This window comes from Rattus norvegicus, chromosome 20, assembly GCF_036323735.1.
Source record: "Rattus norvegicus strain BN/NHsdMcwi chromosome 20, GRCr8, whole genome shotgun sequence".
NCBI lineage: Eukaryota > Metazoa > Chordata > Mammalia > Rodentia > Muridae > Rattus > Rattus norvegicus.
In genome coordinates, this window is record NC_086038.1 from 21,900,652 (window position 1) to 21,920,877 (window position 20,226).

The 20,226-nt window shown below is 46.2% G+C and overlaps 1 long non-coding RNA gene across 2 annotated transcripts; it reads left to right on the forward strand.

Annotated features, from left to right (window-relative positions):
* The first annotated feature begins 5,812 nt into the window (after positions 1-5,812).
* LOC134483801 (uncharacterized) lies at positions 5,813-18,474 on the forward strand. Of its 2 annotated transcripts, none has more exons than XR_010060835.1 (3): positions 5,813-9,011; positions 10,243-16,007; positions 18,015-18,474. It is a non-coding gene; the product is annotated as an uncharacterized LOC134483801 (long non-coding RNA). The 2 variants fall into 2 exon arrangements; XR_010060834.1 differs by having other exon boundaries at positions 5,813-7,298; positions 7,580-16,007; positions 18,015-18,473.
* The last annotated feature ends 1,752 nt before the right edge of the window (positions 18,475-20,226 follow it).

A 20,226-nucleotide genomic window follows, 5' to 3' on the forward strand; every position in this document is an offset into this window, starting at 1 on the left:
GCTTAAGTTCCTGTCCTGACTTCTTTGGTGATGAACAGCAATGTGGAAGTAGAAGTTGAACAAACCTTTTCCTCCTCAACTTGCTTTTTGGGTCATGGTGTTTTGTTGCTGCAATAGAAACCCTCAGTAAGATGCTCTGTTACCTGTGGAATCTGAAAAGTTGGGAGTACTGTGCTGGTTCCCATAGGGGAGAGCAGTGTGGAAGGATGGTGTCTTAGTTAGGGTCTTATTGCTGTGAACAAACACCATGACCAATGTGAGTTTTATAAAGGACAACATTTCATTGGGGCTGGCTGACAGGTTCAGAGGTTCAGTCCATTATCATCAAGGTAGGAACATGGCAGTATCCAGGCCAGAACGGTGCAGAAGGAGCGGAGTTCTACATCTTCATCTGAAGGAAGCAAGGAACAGATTCAGCGTCTTCAGGCAGCTAGGAGGAGGGTCTCCAAGCCCACCCCACAGTGACACACTTCCTCCAACCAGGCCACACCTTCTAACAGTGCCACTCCCTGGGCTAAGCATATGCAAACCATCACAGATGGGAAGGACAAATGTTGATCAAAGCAAACAGTGGACTCCATAGAGAGTAGGGGGTAGCGTTTGAGATTGTAGGCACAGCAGATGGATTTTAGGGAGTAATAATTATGGTTTCAAAGTAAAAGTAAGCTTCAGATGCCCATGGGAAATGTCAAGCAATATAATGTGTATGTTAATTAGCTTGATTTCATAATTCCTCATTGCTTACATATGTCAAAACATCACCTTGTGTCTCGTAAATGTATGTAGCTGGGATTAATCAATTAAAGGGAAGCATTAACGGGGCCAACAAATGGCCCTGTGGGTAAAGGTGCTTGCCACCAAATCTAATGGTATGAGTACAAAATGGGAGGAAACTGATTCTTACAAGTTGTCCTCTGACCTCCACACGCACGCTATCATATAGATCTCCGATATTGTAAATATATATATTAATAAAACAAGATCAAACATTATAAAGTCTTATCCTGAAACTGAAGGGATGATGGGTTAATGGTTATTTTCTTTCCTTCTTTGTCACCAAAGCTCAATGTGGATGCCAGTTTTGAAATGCCAGACTGAGGCCCTTCAAGCATTTTAACTGTTTCCTGTACTACGCTAGAGCCTTTGAGAAGGGCTCAGTGTCATCAGGCCTGTGACTTAGAATTCAAGAACTTAAAAAGATTTTGAGGCCATGGAGCATGGAAACACAGGCTGTGTTTAATTAAAAAAGAGTTATGCATATGTTTTGTTCGTATGTGTACTGTATGTGTGCCTGATGCCCACAGAGGTCACATGTGGGCATCGGATCCGCTGGAATTGGAGTTACAGATGCTTTTGAGCCTTCTTGTAGGTGCTGAGAACCAAACCAGGGTCCTCTGAAATGAATACTTTTAACCACTGAGCTGCCTCTCCAGCACCCACGGACAATGTTCATACTGTGATTTAGTCGGGATTCTCTGAGAGACGGGATTCTCTGATTTGCTTAACTACGGAGGCTGTCAAGTTTCTCAAGGGGTTGTACGAAGACTGCGGGACCAAGGCTGCTGATTCTGTCCAAGCCCAGAGGCCTCAGAGCTGGGGAAATAGATGGTGGGACTCAGTCTGAGCGTGGGAGCCTAGGACCCTTGGGAGGAACTTGGAGGGTCGCTCTTGTGAATCTTGGCGGCCAAGACACAGAAGGCCTGGAGACTGACATCCATGTGCAGGAGGAGGGTGTCCTAGCCTGGGAAGGAGAGAGGGAGGGAGGGAGGGAGGGAGGGGGAGGAGGAAAGGAGGGAGGGAGAGGGAGGAAGGAAGGAGGGAAAGGAAGGGAGATCAGAGGGAGGAAGGAAATGGGAGGGAGGAAGAAAGGAGGGAAGGAGGAAGAAGGGAGTGGGGAGGGAGTTCTTGGATTCTAAGTCACAGCCCCGGGCTGATTGGATGCCTCTTGCCCACACTCAGGGTGGATCTTCGTTCAGTTCCCTTACCCAAGCAGAATGAGCCACGCAAGGCACGACTGGGCAGCCTCGTCATTCTAATCCGACTGTCAGCTACACGGCTTTGTCTTGAAAGCACACAGAGATGAGTCCCGAGCCCAGTTAGGGAACACTCAGAACATCTTCCCGTTTGCCCCAGTCTACATCCAAGTTCAGCTGTTGTAGAGCAAATGGCTATTGCTCTTTCCTTTAGTTTTAGGGTGTGGATCACGACAGGCACTGGGGTCTGCAACACCTTCCCTCCAGCTGAGGACCCGGCTTCTCTTCTTGTCTCTGGGTTGGCTGAGAAGAAAAGGGATGTGAGCTGGGGAATCTGTGAAATCTTTGTCTCCTTTTGAATCATCCTTGGAACACAGTTTAGCACACATCCTTCCAGTTAGGGACTCTTGACATTGCGTGAGCTAGCCCACACAATGACCAAGCCTTCTCTAGGTAATCCTGGCCACTCAGGTACATGCAGGCTGTTGAGGGAGGGGCTCTGCTAACACTAGCTATTATCCTTAATGTCCAGCTTAAGGACTCTGAAGTTTTTTTTTAATAAGTTTTTTTTAACCTTTAGAGTGTGTGTGTGTGTGTGTGTGTGTGCATCTGAGCATGTGTGTGTTTCATGTGTATGTTTGTATGTTCACAAATGTGTGCCATGGTACATGGTGTAGAAGTTTAGAACCTGTAGGAGTCAGATTTCTCCTTCTGTCTGGTGGGCTCTGGGGAATTGAACTCAGGCAGTAAGGCTTAGTGGCAGTCGCCTTTACTCACACTAAGGCATCTCTTTAGTGTGTGAAGAAGGACTTGACCTCATGACTGAGAGGCTGAGTCAGCAGTGGGGGGCAAACTCTGAGGTTTTCGAAGCCTATTCTGACATTTTGATTTTACCGCATTTCCATCCCTCCCAAACGTCATTTGGCATTTGACAAGCTTTAGTAATGTGGAAGGGGACAGAGGAATGAGGCAGCTTTGATAATTGTATCTCTGGATACTCTCTGCCACTGGTTAATGGGAACGTGTGTGGCCTGCCTTAAAGAATTTCCGCAATTTCTCTTTTTTCCTCACACATGCTCAGCACCACTGTCTTCGCCTAGATTTGGTATCTGCAGGATTTTTTCTTTTCTTTTTTTTTTTTTTAATCCTTTTACGTCTCGAAGGGTTGGAGAGCTAGCTCTTTGTATCTCTTGTCACTCTGCTGCCTAGAGGTGTTTGTGCTCAGGGGAGTGAGTCTTTCAAAGGACAGGTTGAGTGCTGGGCTGCATGGTACTCTGCATGGATGCGTTGTCTCTGGTGAGCCTGGTTTTTTTTTTTTTTTTTTTTCTTCTTCAAAGTTTTGAAATAGGTATCTTACAGCACACTAATGTACATCTAAAAAAATAATAAATCAATAATTCCAAGCTGCTCTTCTTTATCTTTGCCCATGTCTCTCTCGTCTCTCCTGCAAACTTGCTAAAATTGATGGTTCTTACAGATGATGACTGTCTTTGTACAAGCAGCCCCAGCGCTGGGATGGACGAGAGACTGCTTAGAAAAACCCCCTTCTGGTTTCCTTTCTCCTGGCAGTGGGAGCCAGAGGGCTGCTCCTTCCGTTGTGTGCTGAGGTGTTTGTGGGGTAAATTATTCCATCTTGAGTTTTACTCTAAGGCCGTTAGAATTAGATTTTTGCTGGACTCAGCTTTGATTTAATGCTTGTATGCGCTACAGGGGTGTGTGTGTGTGTGTGTGTGTGTGTGTGTGTGTGTGTGTTGGATTCTAGTCACCCGAAAGCCCTTAGTGCACCAGCAAACTAATGAAAGCTACCCAGCTAAGTAAATCCATTTTTAATTATCAGCAACACAGTGGTGTTTTTAAAAATGCACAGTTGGTGTAGTCCTTGAGAGGAAAAAAAATTCTAACATAGATCATGCTTGACGTTCACTCAAGGTGCACCCTTAGATGTTTTGGTCTCTTTCTATTGCAAAGACAGTGTGTTAGCCTCGGTGGCTCAAGTGAGGGACTAATGGGTCCACGACATGAATTTAAATGCTGGGTAAAGAGTGAATCTTCCCATCAATCACAGCCATTTTCTGACCTTATTTATAATAGTGGATTTTCAGTATTGAGTTCTTGACTTTGCTGCAGTACAAATTTTGATGTAATCTGACAATGTAATCTTAAGGTTCTTGGCCACCAATGAAGCCCAGTGTAAAGGGGCTATTGCAAGTGGATCTGCAGGTTTAGGGGAAACATGTTTGCTCTCACCATGTTGGATGACTGCTTCAGGACGACATTCATTAACAGACAGTCATTCCAGTCCCTGCTTTGTCCTCAACTAAAAGGTAGGGCAACAACTTTTTGGGCTCATGCTTTTGTAAACTGTAAAACAGGGTGGAGGGGTCAGCGAGATGGCTCTGTGGGTAAGGGAGCTTGCTGCCAAGCATGGCCACGTGAGTTCAACTCCAGGGACCCACATGGTGGAAATTGAGAACTCCCACAGGTTGACTTCCAGATGCACACTGTGGCATGCATGTACGCATGAGCATGCACATGCACATGCACATACTCATACATACATGCAATCAAAATTTAAAGATGGGTCATGGCTATAGGTGAGGAAAGAGTACACATGTTCTTTACCAGGGTTGGAATGGTGCCTTCTGTGTGGCATATTGTTTAACTGTATTTGCTGACTCTTCTTAGGTGGAAACTGATCGTCAACTGTCCTTACAGACTGGTAATCAAGTCAACAGCTCAGTCCTGGCAAAGGAGAGGGGGTGAGCCACCCAGGACTCTTTGTAACCACGACTGGGAGAGCCTACATTTGTCTTCAGACTAGGAGTCCTGTGAGGGCTGGTTTCGTCAACCTGAGCAAGCTCAAGTCACCTGGGGAAAGAGAACTCAGTTGGGAAAAAAATTGTTCTGTAGGCACGTCTGTCCAGGTACTTTCTTGGTTGATAGGAAGGTCCAGCACCACCCCTGGGCTGGTGGTTTTGGACTGTATAAAAGACCTGAGTGGGGTTGGGGATTTAGCTCAGTGATAGAGCGCTTGCCTAGCAAGCGCAAGTCCCTGGGTTCGGTCCCCAGCTCCGAAAAAAAGAAAAAAAAAAAAAAAAGAGACCTGAGTAAGCCTTAAGGAGCAAGCCAGTAATCTGCACTCCTCCATGGCCTTCGCTTCAGTTCTTTCCCTGACTTCTTTTCAGGGTGGATTGTCCCCCTTCTCACCCCGACTGTACCTCGGGGTAAGACAAATAAGCCCTCTCCTCCCTAAGTTGCTTTTAGTCGTGGTGCTTATCACAGCAGTAGAGAAAGCTAACGAATACAAAACCCTAAAGGAATCTACCCAGAAAACAGCAAAAAATTGAAGTTAGCCCTGTGGGGACAAAGACAGAACACAACATCCCCTGTATTTTCTACATACAGGGGGCGCTTTGCACACAGGCTGGGAATACTGTCTGGCTTTTGCAGAAATGCATCAAGTATTCTTTTCAGAGAGCTCTCTCAGAGGTTGCTTGGAAAGTAGGGTTCTCCAAACTGATTTAAAAGATCACGATCCAGGTGTCCCGAGTGGGCTGGAAAGGAAAAGATTGGTGATAGTGTTCCCAGACACCTCAGCGCATGTCTTGTCTCAGTTGGTCCTGGTTCCCACAGGAAACAGACCGTTCCTGCCTTTCGAGCAGGTTGTGACTTCCAGTGTTCTTGGGAAAGGATCTTCCAAGCTATTGTCCCGTGCGTGCCTGGGGCTGGAGACTTAACAAAATGGGTCTGTCTTGCTCCCACACACCTGCATGGAGTCAGTGGGCCCTTGAGAGTGTGTTAGGATCACCGTTTGTGTTCTGTGCAAAGGTTCCAACGGTGTGCGCCTGCTCAGAGCATGCACAATCAACCTCGAGGGCTGCGTGTTCTAACCGCTCTTCACTGGCCTCTGGGCTTCTCATTGTGCGCAGCCCACTGACACCTCAGAGCTCCCGGCACCTCAGCTGAGTCCTCATTTTCTTCTGCTTTTGCCACCTTGGCTTCACCTCACTCAGACAGGCTCAGTGCCCAGTTCTGGGTGTCCTTCCCTCCCGGGCTGCTTGGAAGTGAGCCGCCCTCGGGTGCTTGCCATCTGGGGACCATCTAGAAGTTAAATATCCTTTCCAGATGGGCAAATAGACTTCAGCCTGTTCACCACTTAAGACAGTCAGTTATGTTTCGAAGCTGATGACATCGGTCCCTCGCATAATCTTGCTACTACAAGATTGAGGTGAAGATTCTGGGAAACTCCAGGAGGAGCTACGCCCACCAAAGAATGGAAGAAAGGTCTATCCCACCGTGTACTTATACAGAGCACCCTCAGAGTGGTACTCGCTTCTCCTGCGATCATTCTTTAAGACTTTAAGTTTTTAAGAGGAGTCAGTGAAGTTGGCTCGGATAAGAAGCCAGTCACCTCATGTGAGTTCGTTGGCCAATGCCTTGCTTTGTGGCCGGTTGTTGTGCTTCTTTCAAACAGAGACTTTTGCGAGCAGGGCTCCGCTAGAGTCTCTGGCTCAGCCTCATCCAGTTCTTTCCTGCCAGAGAGGGTAACGAAGCCATTGAGTTGACCCGGAAGGAATGCTTTTCCATGTTGGGACCGGGAAGAGGCCTTCTTCACCCGCCTTTCTCAGTCTCAGTTTTCATCGTCCGTCGCAGAATCTTCAATGCTGCTGCTACAGCCACTGCTACTGTTGCAGAGGGAGGCGATCTCTCCGCACCCTGTTGGTTTCCTTTATAGGATTCATCAAGGACCCGCGTTTAGAGATAACTGAGTGCTAACAGCTTAGTGTCTTAGCAGACCAAAGCTATATCAGACGGCAGTGCCAATCAGCCTGCTAGGTCTTTCTCCTCTCATGCTGTAGACTGGACTGTTGGGATCCTATTTTATTTGTTGGCTACTGAAGTACTTTCAGTCATCGAGTTTTCTGACTTGTCCCCAATCTTGTCTGACCCTTGACCCTCACAACAAAAGTGTAGTGAAGTGTTTTTGTTTTTTTGTTTTTGTTTTTAAAATTTGAGCTGACCTTGGTTTAAATTTTACATCTGCTTTTGGTGTCCTACTCAGTAACTCCAGTGGAAATTCTTGAAACCCATGAATTCCCATTGCTCAGCCATGGCTTACAATATCTTTTACTATTGACCCCCTCATGGTTCTAGCACCCCAGCTCTTTCCTCATAGCCTGCCTCCTGCATAATGGAGTCACCTGCACCCATGTATGTGGATTCTCCTCTCCCTTTCATACTGACCAATCCTCTAGAGACTTTTTCCAGTGACTTAACTCATCAGTCCACCATGGCCTCTGCAGTTATGGCGTCCATTCGGGGTCGGTATGTATGTGCGCGGCCCGTTTTCCCAGCCTGCTTTGGGACAGTGGTTTCACTGATTTCTGTCTCCAGACTTTCTCTTGAAGCTGGGCCTATGGAAGCATCGTACCACGCACACAAAGAAAGGATAAGCTATAGGTGACATTTGTCCTTGACCCTTGTGGTTTCACCAGGAATTCACCATGCCAGTCCGAGCTGTCAGCCGCAGTGACCCGAATGAGACTTGTGTGTGCTGCATAGCCTGTCCTTCTCATTCTTCTTTTCTTTTTTTCTTTTTGCATCAGAGAAACCAGGCCTACATGACCAGGGCAGATCTGTGGTGATTGCAGGGGCCCATACCACTTCTGTGCTTGGAGAGAACTCAGCTCATGACTAGCCTGATTAGAATATAGTTGTAGCAGCCCAAGGCCAATGCCATCTCTGGGCTGCAGCTCAGGGGCCCCAGAGAAGCCAGAATTGAACTGCATGGGGGAGCTGTGTTTTCTGCATAAGGTCAGTGCATGGTTGTTGCCTCCCTGTTAGAAGCAAACCTTTAATATTGAGGAGATGGGAATAAATGTAGCAGGAAGGGGGGATGGGCAGGTGTTTCTAGACTTCAGTGTGTACTCCCTCACATAAACCCTGACCCCCTGTGTGTGGACATCCCCAGAAAAGGTCCCAGGCTCTGCCAGCTTCTTGAATTTATGCTGTAGGGTGGTGGGCTGTGAAGATATCCTGATTCCTGGTCAGGATAGGTTTAATCCCCAGGGGACCCAAAGGGACGGCAGTCTCCTAGGAGATCAGGGCCATCTCACATAGCTGTAGCCCCCACAGACCCCTGTAGGCAGATCAGTCACAGTCACATAGGGCAACACCCCAAGCTTCTCCTCCACAGATGAGGATGTGACCTCAGGTCACTTAGGCTCAAGACAGAGCAGTCGCAGAAGCAGGACCACGCCCCCAAATGTGTAGGTGAGGACTTCCCAAGCTCTGAGGCCAAATCAATAGAAGTACCTGCTGTCTGACACTGAACCGTCCAAAAGCTGTATTTAAGAATTGTGTTCAGAAGGATTAAGAGTGTGTAGGAATTATTCCATCATCTGAGAGCTTCTGTCCTAAGAGCTGTAACTCTGCTGCTTGGGGAAAAGATCCGCTCTCCTGAAATCACGGCCAGAAGTTCCTCTGTGCCTATTGCCGGCCAGTCAGTCTCCTGCTGGCCCAGCCTGGTCAACCAACCAAAGCGGCAGTGGCAGAGAGGAGGACCGGCAGGTCCTCAGGGGCTGTGAAAGCTGTTCCCCCTCCCTGCCCGAGTTCTCTTCCCTTCTCCTGAATCCAGATTTCCCCCAGTGCACACAGCCCCATATTATGCTACTTTAATAAACAAACAAACAAACAAAACCTTTCTTTGGGCCAAGAGCCACAGCTCAGCCCTGGTTTTGAGGTCATTAATGGGCAGTGGTAGGAGCTACTTTCCCAGTGCTTCTCTGGTTCCTGGCTTACCACCTTTTGTCTCTCAACAGCTCAAAGTTGCAGTCTCCACGTCTATGCCTTTTTTTGACTTTGATGGAATTGATGTGGGTACAATGCCTCCTCCCCGACCCTTCCTCCCACTACCTCCTCCCCTTCACACTGTTCATGGATCAGCATCTCATAACTGTGTTTCTATCACCTTGCCTGCACAGTTGTTCCACCGCCTAAGCACCACCCTTAAACTTCCTTTGGTGATGATATGATCAGGTAGGGCTCTTTATCCTCTGTTTGGAGCTTCTGCTATGACAGCTCCTCCTTTGCCACATCTTGGCCATTCAATTGGCAGCAAAACTCAAGTCAGCCTTGCGTGCCCGTCACGCAACGTAGCTTAGCATCTTGTCCATTGACAGAGCTACTGACAGAAATCTGAGTGCAGGGGACAGTAATCGGCCGTGTGTCCATACTGCCACGAGACAACTTGTAGCCACAAGGTCTATGGCCCAGGTGTCAGTTTTACGCCTGGAACACTTTTCTGCTTTCCTGAGGGAACACAGACATTGACACCACGGTCTTGCTGTCTTGTAGCAAGCACTCTGGCTGAAATATACAGCGTATCTCTGTGAAGAGCCCATCTGTCCTTGGAGTCATTCTTCTTTCATGCCTATGGTCAGTCATAGTCAGCTGAGTGAAGGTGACCTCTTACTGTTGGGGGCGCAGGCATCGCCGAGAAGATGGGAACGCCAAGTGGCAATGTTGTGCCTTCTTGCAGTCAAACGACCCGAGTGGGACCCATTCTACCAGAGTGCAGCCTGTTGTAGTAGCAGGTGCTGCCAGTACCATATGTGTTGGGGGAGACTTCTCACCTCCTGTCAGAACTCTTGGTAAACCCCCTGGCGGAAACTTGGTAAACTTCTGGTGGGAGTGGAGGATCTCAGCATTCCTTTGACGTTTAGGGAGTCTTCTTGTGACCAGTCTGACTACCTGGGGCATACCTGACCGGAACTCATTTGTAGACATCCCAAAGGCCAGGTTCACTTTCTGGGCTTATAGGCTCTTACATTCTCACATATAGGCACTGGGTTATATGGGCTGAAAGCATTGTAGCAGGAGACCTATAGGACTCAGGCTGGGGGCAGGGGAGAAGGGGCGGGGGTGTTTCTCTTTATGCTCTCCTGAGCTGGGGAGATTGTAGCCAAAATGCTTTTGTTATAGTCAGAGGGACCAAGACTGTGTTTTAGTGTGGCATAGCTCTTTTTTTTTTCCTTTGCCTCAGTCAAAATACCTGGTCAACAAGTTATGGTACCTCCTTCAACTTTTGGGGAGACAGCACCGCTGAGGTATCACCTGTGTTTGAAGGTATTAAGAACTTTTGGGTTAGGATATCGAAGCTCTGGTGTGCACATGTTTTGCAAGTGCTATGTCTTTATCAAACCCAGAAGTGTTTGTTGGGGACAGAGGGGTCATAGGAACACCGACCGTTCTTTTTTTCCTGGTTCAGGGTCTCTGCAAAGTAAAGAAGCAAAAGCTACTTAAAAGCCAAAGCAACTGCCCTCCTCAGAAGACTGTGAAGAGGATCAGTTGCAAATATTCAGGCCAAATGAACTTCACTTTCTAACTTCTCCTGCCAACTTCTGAAGTAAGGGATGTCAGGCTAGGTGGACACAAGGCTCCAGGACACAGAGGCAGGATGATGTGGTCTTGCTTCATTTTTGTCAGCTGCTTCCCAGTGCTCCAATGTCCCTGCTGGTGGCATTGTCCCAGATGCGTGTTGGAAACTCTACCTGATGTTCCTCCCTTAACATATTTCAATGCCTCTTTTAGTGCGTGATCTATTAAAAACCAATGGGATGTAAGCCTGCTTCTGTCTCCATGGCTATGACGAAGTACCTAAGACTGGGAAGTTTATAAACAGAGACATGGAGGTTGGGGTGTCCACGATCAAAGGCACCAGCAGGTTCACTGTCGTTGAGGATGTCTTTCTCCTACTTGATACCATGTTACATGTCCTCAGATATGGAAGGAAGAATGGGTCTGAGGATGTGTTCATTGCCATAAAAGTGGAAGATTACACCCTTTGATAAAGGTCCTGACCCCCACTCATAGGGAATCCATGAGTTAATAACCCAATGTAGGCTCATCTCTTGGTGCTTATCACACTGACTGGTGATATTTCCCATGTGAAGTTTGGGGAGCATCCTTAGCCCAAAGTACGAAACAGTGCCCACACCTTATGTCACTTTGAAGGGATAAATTGAGCATCTGGAAGCACAAAGGATGGGCAGGCTGGCACCTATTCCGCAGTGATTGAAAACATTATGTCTGAACCATTATTAGCTGCTGCTTAAAACTCTTAAAATGCCCCTTAACCAGAATGCTCAGATTAGGGGTCCATTAGGAAAAAGGCCTAGTTCAATCTGGCTCCAGTCTGCCATAAATCTCAAACAGCAAGCATCACAGTTGTCCCCGGTAGGGTAGGGTTGGGTTGGCCTTGTGTTCTGCTGGGCCACCACTGGATCTGGGTTCCATCAATGCAAGCTTTCTCGAGGTCCTTCAATAGGAGAGCGCACTTAAGATGGGAGAGAGTAGTGTGGGCACGTCCCCTCAGCTCTACACTTTCTCTTGGGCTTGGATTCCGTTCCGCCCCTACAATCATAGACCATGTGATGTGCTTGTCCTAGAGAGCAGAATGTGCACTCTCTCTCAGTGGTGTTTACAATGGGAGATGGACAAAGTGGGAAAGACCGATGAAGAGACTCAGAGTTGCAATTGGAAGGTCACTGTTGTAAGTAGGTCCTGAAACTGAAGTGATGGGTAGAAGTAACTCCAGTTGCATCTTGAAGTAAGAGGAAGCAGCAAGGTAGAAATGGGCTGTTTCCAAGCCAAGGAAATGATGTGTGAAAAGTCCAGAAAGGGGAAGCATTATGAGCAGGACTCGGGCAGGGAGTCGCAATTAACTGGTAAGCCAGTTTGGACTGGGATTTAGAGTTCTAGGATTTGGCAGAAAGAGATCGAACTTACTGTTACAGTAAGTGCTTTAGAAACCTATCTATTGAGTCCTTTATCAAAGAGTCAAGAGGCCTTAGGCTCAAGACCAACTGCTGCCCAGAGACAGAGCAAAGGGAAATGCCACAGTCATGCATAGACATGACAGACTTGGAAAAGTGAGAAGCAGTAGATGTGACAGCAGAGAGAGAAGGCAAGGAGGTGACTTAGATGCCTGGGACAGCAATGGCCTAGCCGGGCTAAGAGGGAGGCATATAGGATGATGAAGAGGGTCATAACTTTGTGGAATCTCTCTCTCTCTCTCTCTCTCTCTCTCTCTCTCTCTCTCTCTCTCTCTCGTGTGTGTGTGTGTGTGTGTGTGTGTGTGTGCGCGCGCGCACGCGAGCGCGCGCACACATGGGTAGAGGGGTGCTCAGCAAATCATCAGATTTCCTGGGAGCTGGACTTATGGGCATTTGTGGGCCATGTGATGTGAGTGGCAGGGATCTGAATAGTGATTACAAAGTGAAATAGAGCCTGTTTACAGCAGGAAGAATTTCCCAAGATTAAAATTTTTTTTTTTTATCCTCGAAGACAGTACTGTCAACATCCAAAAGTCTTCATTTTAAAAACATACAGGAGATTCAAAGCAAGAAGGTCAAACCTCTCAGGGAAATGGAAGACACGAATTTGATAAGGCAGAGACTGGGAAAACACTTGCAAAATCCACCTGAAGTGGATATGGTGGCTTATAGAATCTCCACACTTGAAATACTAAGGCAGGAAGATTGCTGTGAGTATGTGGTCAGCCTAGACTACACAGCGAGTTTGAGGTCAGCTTGGGTTATTGAGTGAGCACTTGCGTCAAAACAAAACCTACCAAGAATGAAACGCCCACCCAGAACGAAAGTGTATCTAGCAAATGATCAGTGTGCAGAATACATGAAAACAGTCTCACACCCAACGACAAAATGCTAAGGCACACGGCAGAGTAATTTCAAGATTTGTGCATTTCATTATGAGAGAAGCCCACATGTATCTAGTAAGAACATTTGAAAGCACTTCATTATTTATTGGGGAAATGAGGAAATTAAAACCATATCGAGATGTCCTCACAGATCAAATTTGAGAAATGTCAGCTGGGCCATAAAGCTCTTAGAACTCTCTTAGGTCTCAAACAGTGCTGTGGGAGAAATTCACATATGTAGGAGCCAGGATCCAGGCAGGGGTGAGGGAGGCACAGTCCAGAAAACAGACTCTGGAGACCAGCGTCGGTCTGTGGGAAGTGGGTGTAGCGGCAATCCCAAGATGGCGCCTAGGGAGTCTTAAGGCTAGCACCTGAAAGTAAGCCACGCCTCATCGTGAGAGCTGCGCAGGCGCACCATGACGCTAGATCAGGCCATGTGATGTGGACCTATGAACGGAGGTTACGCAGACTGGACGGTTGAGGCGGAGTTGAGGGAGGTTGTAAGGGAGTGCGCTTGGGGGCTGGAGAGAGATCGTTGCTGCTTGCAGACAAAAGGGTTCCTGAATAAACTGCTTTGAGACTGCTTTGGTGTCGCTCCTTTCCTGCTGGTCGGGGTTGGAAGCGACATCAGTCGAAGTGCAGATCTACTGTATTATTACCTAGCATTTTTTGTACAGCCTTTGGACCAATGTGGAATCAGCATGAGCTCTGGAGTAGCCAACCATACCGCTGTTACTATGGGGAGGTGCCAGACTCCCTGGACCTGAGAGGACTTCCTTAAAGATGGGGGAAACTGTCACCACCCTGTTTTGGGCCCATTCTGATTTTCCACCAGTTTGCTAGGACTGTTTATTTCATGTCACCAAGTATGCCATCATATGTGGACACTCATTCTACTAGGGTGTTATGGAAGCCTCTCTCACTGTCCTCCAGACCCCATCCAGGGGCCGCAGCACCCACACCCATAGGGCATCATGAAGCTAACCATATCCTCATCCCAACTACACAGTTTTATTTGTTTATTCTCGAGAATGAAAACCTATGAATACTGAAAGTCTACCAAAGTGTTCCCAACAGGTTTATCTGTAGTAGAAGTTGGCAACATTTTCAGCCACTTGAGTGCTTACCCAGCCATCAGCAGGCAAGAACATGGAGAATCTCAAATCCTTTACATGAGCAGGAAGCATGGAAGAGTGCTCTGTGTACGCATGTGCATGGAAAATGCTAGAACCACCAAAGCTAAGCAGAAGGGGTTGGAGAGATAGCTCAATTGGTAAAACACTTGCCTTGTAAGTGTGGGAACCTGAATGCAGTCCTCGGAACCCACATAATTAAAAAAGTTGGGTGTGGTAGCATGTAATTATCTTCCAGAAAAATGTGACCTTGGTCTGTCAGGACAAGGAACTGGATCCAGCTACGAACCCTACCATGATGACTTCAGCTTTGTGGTACCCCTAACAGGGAGCCTGTCTGCTTGCAAGAGGCCTCCTGATCCCTGGAGACCGAGATACTGCAAGTCTTTTAGTTTGTGGTGATTCAGTATTTAGTGATTAAAAAGTAATTGGTCACATATCCAGTGACATAGGAAGGCATTTGAGCATTTTCCAGTCCCAGGACGTACCTGGAGGTAAGTTATGGGATAGAAGGAAGTGAGTGCTTGAACTCCTTGGAGGCAGAACTACAGGAAGATGAGGAAAAAGCCTGGGAGAATGTGTTGCCTAAACTGAACCAAGAGGTGGGCATTGTTTTTACGGGGGTTTGGTGCAAGATGGGAATTTCCAGGCTTCCAAAGCCACCATACTTCTGTATCCTCAGATGAGATTCAAAACCTTGCCCATGGGAAGAAGCTGTGATTGTTTGTATATGCTCGGCCCAGGAATTGACACTACTAGAAACTGGGGTGGGCATAGCCCTGTTGGAGTAGGTGTGCCACTGTGGGTGTGGGCTATAAGACCCTCATCCTTGCTTGCCTGAAAGGCAGTATTCTGCTAGCAGCTTTCAGATGAAGATGTAGAACTTCTTCCTGGATGCTGCCATGCCTATGATGATAATGGACTGAACCTCTGAACCTGTAAGCCAGCCCCAATTAAATGTTGTCCTTTATAAGACTTTCATTGGTCATGGTGTCTGCTCACAGCGGTAAAACCCTAATTAATACAGAAGTTGTATCTGGCACACCCAGAAATGCCACTGTGATGCCATTTAGTCAGGAAACTAGGTGCTTTGACCATCAACATGTGTACCTTGATGTGACTTGATCTTTGGTAGAACTTTATTCCAAACAGATGTCAGGGACAGTGACATAGAAGCTTCTCAAAGTAATAGAGTTGATCTTATAAAAGATTTGCTAATAGACTTGCCTAGGAGGTATTAAATCACACAAAATAGAATTCAGATAAGGGAATAACATCTCCAAAATACCACCAGGGTAAGCAACAAGCTAGCCAGGCCTCTTAGAGATAGGAGAGATTTACAATGCTAGGGTGTAAATGCTTGTTTACCGTGATTGGCCTCCCATTAGGCTCCACCCCCAAAGAACATGCCTCTAATAACAGCTAGCTCAAGGGAGCAGTGCCAGGTCACAACTGATGCTAAATTCCGGCCTGCCATGAAGCCCCCGATTCTCTCCTCGAGAAAAGCATCATCCTGCCAGATGCACAAGATGACCCCGGGTAACATCTATTTGAAAAGACCAACACTGGTGTACTTAAGAAATCATTCTGGCAATATCATTTGCTGAGTAAACCTCCTGCCTTCCCCAGAGGCCAGACTTGTAGTCTCCTGTTTCTGTTTAAAGTGTTCAAAGTGCAACTCGAGGTCAAGACCCGCAGAACATTTAAGCGTAAGTAAAATATACAAGCCTATGGTGTGTGTAAGTTAGTAAATCTTCTGTTCAGGATCGACTCTTATTTCAGTATTAGCCCCAGTTGGTCATGTGCTTAAGTAAACAGTTCACCTTCATTTCTAAGAGTGTAGTGATTAGTCACTGAGAAGGTGTTCATTTCTACAACTGCACAGAGATTGTCCACACAGACTCAAAAGCCTCTTTAGGTTGGTTTGAGTGTCGATCTATCCCTGTAGAACCTACTTCCCTGTGTCTTTCCCACTCAGCTTTCTTCTCCCCAGTGAGCCAGCCCCAGCTCTGAGGACTCACGCTCCTCTCTCAGACAGCCCTGGGATTTTAGGATGGAGTTTACAAGGAAAGAAAGGAAAGGCTTATCTTTTCTTGATCGTTTTCCCTCTATTTTCAGAAATCGAGTTTACTCCTTCAATTATTCTGAGCCTGGGAAGAATCCTGGCACTCCAGCCTCAAGGTACAAGATGCTCTGTGTCAATCAGTTGTCAAGGGGACTCTGCCCCGCCTTCCATTTAGAGAATGAAAAGGGGTCTGTGGTTAAGTATTCAGTAGAATGAGTTAATTCAGACATTCTCGTACGAGCTGGGGGCGCTCGTCTGTGTGCTTGGAACTTTGCAGAGATCTAGTGGTATAAGCCCAAAGTGGTAAAACACCTTACATGGGCTTAAATTTTAGTTGGAAAAACTGGCACACAGTTAAAGATGGTACGGCAGCTTCTTGAGGTGGTGACACAGACTCGTAATCCCAGCACTTGGGAGGGAAGGCAGGAGGGTTTGAAATTTGAGGCTAGCCTTAGCAACACACTAAGCTAGAGCACAGCCTGGGCTACAAAACAACTTTGCCTTGATGCCTGGCAGAGGTTGAACAGTTAGTTACACAAATAGACATGAATGAACAACTTTCTGTTAAATTCCAAGCACAGCGAGCCCCCTCTCTCTTTTCCACTGACACCGAATGAAAAGCTACTTCCTCAATGTCTTCGGAGAGTGGTCCTTCATCTGTGGCCACCACGGCACCACCAGCTTCATTAGAAATGTCAGTGGCTAGAGATGCTGCTGTCCTTCCCAGGTTCCCATGCTAGAGAGGCCCCACGCTAAAGGAAGATACTGTGACTTATGTGTACAGACAGATAGAATTCTCCTATAGGCCCCTTCTTTATTTGATCACGAAAAACAGATGAGTTATAGGCGGTCAAAAATAAAACGTAGAAGGGCCAAACGTTATTCTAGCCTCTTCGACTGCTATCATAAGATTTAGCCTTGGCAGCTCATATGTAATAGTGTAGGAAGCTGGGTCCCACATTATGGCGTCTACAGCTCTTGTGTCTGGTTCACAAATGGTTAGCTGTGTCCTCCCAGGGTTGAAAGTGGCATAGTCCCTTAGGCCCCTTTCCTAAAGGCACTCTAGGGGACTTTTGTCCTCATGGTGACTGAGTTTCCACCCATGGGATTTGGAAGGGCTACCAACATCCAGATGACCGTGTTCTGCTTGAGCAGAAAACAGCTTTCACTTTCTTTTTAGGAATGCACCTTACTATTTAGGATCCCGAGTTTGGGCCTTTCTAGGCTTGTCTATACAAGAGGAGAAGCAATTTTCATCAGACTGTTCTGAAGTCAGGCAGATGCCCGGAGCATGTGTGGTCTTTGGCTAGGAACTCAGCAGCCCGTAGTTCCCTGTGCCCTCAGCTAGCAGGAGGCAGCTGCACTCGTGACACCTCCGGTTCTCCATAGCCGCTGTTTCTTGCTGAGGCCCCCCTGTAGTCTATTATCACTTCCTTGCCCACACAGACCTGGTGGGTGACGTGACACTGGGTAGAATCAAGGGAATTGAGACCCCAGACACCAGCAGCCACGCAGCTGGTGGGGAGGGCGGGGAGGGTGGGGAGGGCGGGGAGGGAAGAATATTCCTATTGTCTTCTGACTCTCCTGGACTTCTGGGCTTCTGTAATTGAAAATGCTCCTCTCATTTCTGAAAGAGGCCTCTCTGCTAGTTTTAGAAAGCTTCAGGCCTGGTAACCTCCAGCTCCACCCTTCCGTTTTGGCTGCTAGCAATGTGGGTCATAACTGTTATGGGGACTCTGGGGCTCATGGGAGAGAGACATGGTCAGACAAGTTCTACCCTTTAGAAGTTCCTACATCTGTCATAAGGATGCCTGGATCCTTCATGTAATGTCAAGGAGGGTTGAGAACCAGGGGAGAAGTTGAAGTGTCTCTCTAGTCAGGAAGTTCCCCACAGAGGGTGGCAGAGGATGGGAGAATGAAACGTGTTAACCATCCTCTCTCCAGGAGATGGATGACGCTGAGGTAGGGAAGGCCTTTAGGTAACTGGGAGCCAGAGTTTTCTTTTGTTTCCTCTTTCTCTTCCTCCTCCTCTTAAAATTACAACATATACCATACAGAGTAAATTGAAAAAATAGCAAAAGCAAAAATTACTATCCTTACCACTTAACCATTGTATTGGTTAGCTTTTTTGCAGGCTGGCACAAGCTGGAGCAATCTAGAAAGAGAGAATGTCAACTAAGGAAGTACCTCCATCAGCTTGGTCTGAAGACAAGCCTTGGGACATTTTTAAATTCCTGATTCACATGTGAGGGCCCAGCCCACTGTGAGTGGCGTCACTCCTAGGCATGCGGTTCTGGACTGTATAGAAAGATGGCTGAGCGAGCCATGGAGAAAAGCCATTAAACCCCATTCCTTTGTGGTTTCTGCTTCAGTTCCTGCACTCAGGTTCCTGCTTTGAGTTCCTGCCCTGACTTCCCTTCATGACGGACTTTCACCTGTAAACCAAAATAAACCCCTTTCTCCTCAAGTTGCTTTTACACTGTCTGCATCATAGCAATAGAAAGAAAACTAGAACAGCCATAAGCTGTGCTAATATTCTGCTGTATTTTTTCAATTGCGTCTTTCCTCTATATATTTTTAATAACTGCCATCAGTTCCTATGTATTTTAAATATTTAATATTATTAGTAATAATTGTCTACATAATTGCCTCTTACAGAAATTATTTTGTTGGTTGCTTGACATTCTAACAAGTTTTCACCGTAATATTTTACCGGTTACTGAATATTTAGATCTTATACTATAATTTTCATTATAAATAATGTTGCAATGAGTATTTTTGTCTATAAGTTTTCTGCATTTTAAACCTCTCTCTCATGAAATTGTTCACTTGTTAGGATTAGGGCCAACTAGGATTAATGAATAACTTTCAACCATCATCCAATGTAGGCATTTTGTTTTAAATCTATACTCAAATCTCACCTCAGAATTATTGAATTTATATTTTTAGGGATATAAGGTAAGAATGTATGTTTCATGTATATTTATATCTCCAGGTAGGTGTGGGAAGAATTCATTCACCCTTTACCATACACCTCAAGGGGGTTTCAGCTTCCTTTTAATGCTTATTCTCAAATTAAATGCCACATGTTTTATTATTAGTGTATTGCTCTTGTTACATCTCAGTGCTATGTATCAAGGTTTACTCTGTCAGTGGTGTGCATCAAATTGTACTACTAATATCACGGTATTGAAAAATAACCATCATTCTTATGATTTCTGCTCACCAGGACACTGAGCATAGAAAAGGCAGAGTAACTATTTTGTTTTACCCATCATATAACAAGGAACTCAGAAGGACTGGTTTGGGGAATCCCTGTGGACTTGATTCAGAAGCTGGGTACTCATTGGGGGATGAGGTGGAAGTCTCTTCTGTCTTTGCATGGAACTCCTCTAGTGAGAATAGCTAGACTCTCAGTAGAGCTGGACTTCCTACGCTTAGCTTTCGCCAGGATGGACATCCACAGAAGCCACCAGGGGAGTTAGAATTGCAAATGCCTGTAAAGCCAGAAGGATGTTGATGAATTAGACCTCAAAGTTTCATCACAACCCTGATGATTTTATATAATTGCACATAGAGTCAGTTACCAGCGCATTATCTTGAGCCTAGGTTCTAGACTAATGAAAGAAGAGAGAAGAGAGCCCAATTCTCCATGGGGAACAAATCGAAGGAGCTCCATGGCCTTCCTGTGGCGTAGAGCTGAGCTGTCTAATATCAGGACAAGTGCTGAAATGCAGCTATTTAGATTAAAAATAATTAAAAGGAAGTAAAACAAGATATTTAGATTCCCAGCCTCAGTAGTGATATTTCAAGAGCTCAGTTGCCACAGGTGATCATATTGGACAGCACGGGTACAGAGTATTTCAGTGTCATGAGACTATTGGATAGATTTAATGCAGAAACATTGTTTTCTGTGTCAGTTAAACCTGCTAAGAATTATGGTGCCTTCCATTCCAATGTAGGACTCTAAACAAAACAAAACAAAACCTTATTAAAACTAACCATCAATTCTTTTTTGAAAGTTTAAAACAGATCAGGTCTGCACCTCTAATCCCAGCACTCAGGAGACAGAGGCAGGCAGATTTCTGTGACTTTGAGGCCCGCCTGGTCTACATAGAGTTGCAAGATCCTGCCTTGAAGAAACAAAACAAACAAATGAATGAACAAAAATTTTAAATGGTTATTTTTCATAATCAAGATATAATCACAATTTTCTTCTTTTTCTCCTCCTCCAGCACCTACTATGCCTTCCCCGTCTCAAATTCATAGCCTCTTTTTCTTTAACTGTTACTTGCATGTGCGCACACACACACACCGCATATATATATGTATATA